This window comes from Lynx canadensis, chromosome B1, assembly GCF_007474595.2.
Source record: "Lynx canadensis isolate LIC74 chromosome B1, mLynCan4.pri.v2, whole genome shotgun sequence".
NCBI classification, from domain to species: Eukaryota; Metazoa; Chordata; class Mammalia; order Carnivora; family Felidae; genus Lynx; species Lynx canadensis.
The window spans coordinates 87,208,441-87,213,816 of NC_044306.2; the positions used below are offsets into that span (position 1 = coordinate 87,208,441).

At 42.9% G+C, this 5,376-nt stretch overlaps 1 pseudogene; it reads right to left on the reverse strand.

Annotated features, from left to right (window-relative positions):
• Positions 1-3,134: 3,134 nt before the first annotated feature.
• LOC115511535 lies at positions 3,135-3,403 on the reverse strand (annotated as a pseudogene).
• Between the last annotated feature and the right edge of the window lie 1,973 nt (positions 3,404-5,376).

Here is a 5,376-nt window from a genome sequence, read left to right on the forward strand (position 1 = left end):
CAAGAGTTGCATGCTCTACTGACTGAGCCAACTGGGCACCTCTCTCTTCTTATAAGCCTGATGAGGGAGAGTGAGGCAAGCTGAGGGTGAAGTACAAGTTAGTACACATCCCCTCCCCCTGTGGGACATGCATGATATTCCTTGGACACTCCCAGCTACTCCAAAACAGGAAAGGACAAAAAAAACCAAATGGTTAAACTGGTAAGAGTCTCCACAAGTTTACCGGAAAAATGCAATCTCATCATAGCCTGAAGTCCAGGAACTCCCTACTGTCTTAATATTAATGCCTTGCTAGGGGGAAAAACAACCTTAGCTTGACAATAGCTAGGCCTCCAGTAAGTCTTTAGCATGTGAAAGTCTCTTTGGAAACTCCCTCTTGACTTTTCCTCCCTGGACTCCATAAAACAGTCCCCCCCCCCCCCCCCCAACCCCAGTGCAGCTCTTCCTGCCCACAGGTCCTGTCCCCATGTTTTAATAAAATCACCTTTTTGCACCAATGATGTCTTCAAGAATTCTTTCTTGGCCGTTGGCTTGGGACCCCACGAACCCTCCATCACCCCATAACTTCATCAAGCCTAATAATCCTTTTGGATTAGGGTGCTACCTTTATGACCTCATTTAACTTTTATTGCCTTCCTAAAGGTTCTATCTCCAAATACAGTCGCTTTGGGGGTTAGGGTTTCAACATATGAATTTGGAGAGACACAATTCAACCCATAGCACTGTCAAAAGCTGGAAACATCAGTTGGTGAGTAGTCAAACAAAATGAAACAAAGTAATAAGGACTCTCAAATTCTATCACTCTAAATTATTCTAATTTTTCATAACTGAATAACTGATATTGTCTTTAGCATATTTAACAGTGCAGAAAAACCCCAATTGCTTTCACTAGATTTTTATAATTAATAAATTCATTCAAAAATCAACGTTAGTCTCCTTTGGAGTTTTCTCATTCATTATATGCTTGTTCTCAGAAGGTAACACTTTTTGCAAGTATCTTTTCAGAGGCTAGCTCATCAGGCATCCTGAGCTAGGAGAAATGTGTCTTTACATCTCCTACTGGGACTGCAAAGGTACGATTGCTCTGACACCCGTCACCACTGTGATGCTGAGGCCTTGCTTCCCACAAAATGCGTCCAGCCATGGCTGATGTGCACTGAGCTCACCAGGGGCACCAAGGCAGTAGGGTTCCTGCAAAATGTAGGACTACTTTGAGGAATGATTGAATTTGACTAGGTAAGTCCCCACTGGCCTTATCAAATTCTCTGAAAACTGGACTGCTGCCTAACCTTCCTTCTCCCTTTCCTCCTTTCCAGCTTTCCCTGTATCCTGCCTCAGAACTTCTGAGGGCAACAGCTCCCTCCACCTCTTCCAGGTCCTTTCTGTTTCCTTCACTGACTTTGCCCTATCTTTTGCATGTATTAAATGCCAGTGCCCAAATATCACCACCACCAAGATAAAATTGAATTTATTGCTCCCTGTTGCACAGGAGAATTACCACCTCAAGAGAACTTTGTTGTGTCTCAAAGAAGAAAGGGCAGAGTCTGTTCTTACTGAGATTTTGAAGTTTGGTTTAAGACAGGTCCTTCAATGAGGAGTGACATAATAGTGATTTAGGATTGGTGGAAATAGCAAGAAAAGGATTAGGAGGCACGGAGTCCCAAGAGTATTGGTAAGAAAAATGTTGATACCTTCTAACAAAGAGTTGATGATCTTTCTTTTTTTTTTTTTTAATGTTTATTTATTTTTGAGAGAGACAGAGCACGAGGAAGGGAGGGACAGAGAGAGAGGGAGACACAGAATCTGAAGCAGGCTCCAGGCTCTGAGCTGTCAGCACAGACTTGATGTGCTGGACATGGGGCTTGATGTGCCTGACGTGGGGCTCCCACTCATGAATGGGTGAGATCATGACCTGAGCTGAAGTTGGACGCTTAACCCCAACTGAGCCACGCAGGTGCCCCAAGAATTGATGATCTTTCAAACAAATTCCTGGAATGAACAATAAAGTTATTTGCCTGAGGGGCACCTGGGTGACTCAGTCAGTTAAGGGTCCGACTTTGGCTCAGGTCATGATCTCATGGTTTGTGGGTTCGAGTCCTGCATTGGGCTCTGTGCTGATGGCTCAGAGCCTGCAGCCTGCTTTGGATTCTCTCTCTGCCCCTCCCATGTTTGTGCTCTCTCTTTCTCTCTCAAAAATAAATAAACGTTAAAAAAATTTTTTTTAAAAAGCTATTTGTCTGAACAGAAGTCTCCTGGAATAGTAAAGTTATGCAAGTGAAGACAATGGAATAGTAAATCAGGTTAATGCAGATGTGGGAGTGGCTGGTTTCAGTTTCGCAGTTAATTACCTCTCGGCATGTGCTTCTTGGAGGACAGACACGGGTACAAGTTTAAAAGCAAATTTCAAAAACCTTGTTTTTTTTGATGCAGTAATGAACACTCCAAACTCTTGTAGTTGTCCATGACCAGAAGTTAAATTTTAATCTCCTTTTCTGCACGGGCTCGAGGAACTCTCAAGATTTCCTCTTTATTCCTACATTTATAACATCATCCAAAGGTATTTCATGGTCTTTCTCGTGGAAGGTCCGGTCCAATGATGCCATATGAAATTATTATTCCCCGCTTCCTGTCAATGGACCAAATGTTCTTTTTCAGGATTAAAATTAAAACATGGCAATCAGCTCAGAATAAAAAGCCCATATTTTATTCTTTAAAAGAGAAGTACATAAAGCAAAAGATTTCTCACTTTTTTTTTTTAAAGTCGCCAACTTTTATTATAATTCCTGTATTTCATAGAAACAGGAGTGTAGCAGACAGGGTAATATGAAAAATGTGTTTTAAAACTGCAGGTGTAAGGGCGCCTGGGTGGCTCAGTCTGTTAAGGGTCCATCTCTTTGCTTCGGTTCAGGTCATGATCTCACGGTTTGTGGGTTTGAACCCCGCACTGGGCTCCATGCTGACGGTGTGGAACCTGCTTGGGATTCACTCTCCTTCTCCCTCTGCCCTTCCCACCCCCTCAAAAATAAATAAATAAACTTAAGATAAAACTTTGCTCTTACAAAAATAAAATAGAAATGAAACTGCAGGTGCGTACCTGTTGCTCTCTCTCCATCTGGAACAGGCTCTCCCCCACATCAGGCACAGCAGCAGCACCATCAGGTGTCTCCTTGCGGATGCAGCCCTGGGCACACTTGACACAGCCCACGGGGCAGCAGGAGCAGCAGCTGTCCCCGCAGGGGGTGTGTTTGCACACTTTACATGTACAGGAGCCGGCGCAGGTGGAGGAGTCCCCGGTGGAACAGGAGCAGTTGGGGTCCATTTTGAGCCAAGGTGAGGACAGACCTCCAAAGCAGGCGACTCGGGAAGACACTCGATGTCTCATTGTTTTTATTTATTTTTTTTTATTTTTTATTTATTTATTTTTTTTTATTTAAAAAAAAATTTTTTTTTTCAACGTTTATTTATTTTTGGGACAGAGAGGGACAGAGCATGAATGGGGGAGGGGCAGAGAGAGAGGGAGACACAGAATCGGAAACAGGCTCCAGGCTCTGAGCCATCAGCCCAGAGCCTGACGCGGGGCTCAAACTCACGGACCGCGAGATCGTGACCTGGCTGAAGTCGGACGCTTAACCGGCTGCGCCACCCAGGTGCCCCTGTCTCGTTGTTTTTAAAGAGCACTTATAGTATTACTGAAATCCTCAGGGACCCCTGGGTGGCTCAGTTGGTTGAGGGTCTGACTTCGGCTCAGACCATGATCTCACAGTTTGCTCGTGAGTTCAAGCCCCCCCATCAGGCTTACTGCTTCGGAGCCTGTATCGGATCCTCTATCCCCTTCCCTCTTCCCCTCCCCTGCTGTCTCGGTCTCAAACATAAATAAACCTTTCAAAACAAACAAACAAAAAAAAAAAGAAAGAAAAATCTTCAAAGCTTTAGGAAGATGACAATCAGTATATGTGGTTTATCAGTTAGAAATTGTGTTTAGCTGATAAGAAACCTGAAATAACTAGATTAAAACAAGATAGTGCTTTCTTTTTTTCTTATGTAAAATAGCATTTAAGAAGGCAGTCCAGGGTTGGTGTGGTCTATGTTGACCAAGAAAGAATTCACTGACAATATAAGCAAACGGGTATTTATTTGGGCAATTAAAATTGCAATTCAAGAGACACAGAGTCAGGTGACTTGTGTTCTGAGGAAGACAAAGAAAGGGCAGAGTTATGAAGAAAAAAGGTCATGAATGCAGTTCTCATTTAGGAACTCTGTGCAAAACGGGGATTGAAACTAAGTTACCTGGTATGGTTGGGTTAATATGCAAAAGAGGGATTGAAGCTTGTCCTGGAAACTGGAGGGTATTATGCTAAGTGAAATTAATCAGTCAGAGAAAGACAAATATCATATGACTTCACTCATATGAGGACGTTAAGATACAAAACAGATGAACATAAGGGAAGGAAGCAAAAAAATATAAAAAAAACAGGGAAGGGGACAAACCATAAGACTCTTAAATATAGAGAACGAACAGAGGGTTGCTGGAGGGGAGGTGGGAGGGGGGATGGGCTAAATGGGTAAAGGGCTTAAGGAATCTACTCCTGAAATCATTGTTGCACCATACGCTAACTAGGATGTAAATTATTTTTTTTTCAACGTTTATTTATTTTTGGGACAGAGAGAGACAGAGCATGAACGGGGGAGGGGCAGAGAGAGAGGGAGACACAGAATCGGAAACAGGCTCCAGGCTCTGAGCCATCAGCCCAGAGCCCGACGCGGGGCTCGAACTCACGGACCGAGAGATCGTGACCTGGCTGAAGTCGGACGCTTAACCGACTGAGCCACCCAGGCGCCCCACTAGGATGTAAATTAAACGATAAATACATTAAAATAAATAATAAATAAAAATAAAAAGTTCATGTCGAAAGAAAGAAAAAGAGAAAGAAAGAAGGAAAGAAAGAAAGAAGAAAGAAAGAAAGAAGACAGAAAGACAGAAAGAAAGAAAGAGAGAAAGAAAGAAGGAAAGAAAGGAAGAAAGAAAGAAGACAGAAAGACAGAAAGAAGGAAACAAAGAAAGAAAGAAAGAAAGAAAGAAGGAAAGAAAGAAAAGAATGAAACTTGTCCTTGAATGGCGTTGGCTCCTTTGGAAGTGAAAAATATGACTGATTCAGGTATCCTGGCGAGGACGGAGTTAAATCCAGGCTGAGTGTCTGTTGCTGGTAAAAAGTTCAAGGTTTCTTTGATGAGGACCTGCATAAATTCCTCCTCCCTCATGGCCCCCTGACCCCATTTAAACAAAACTCTTAGCTAGGCTTGCTTGTTCTATTTTGAAATCTCATTTTACATCTCCACATCACCAGAGATTCTGATTCCTTCTGTCTTTCTGCTCTA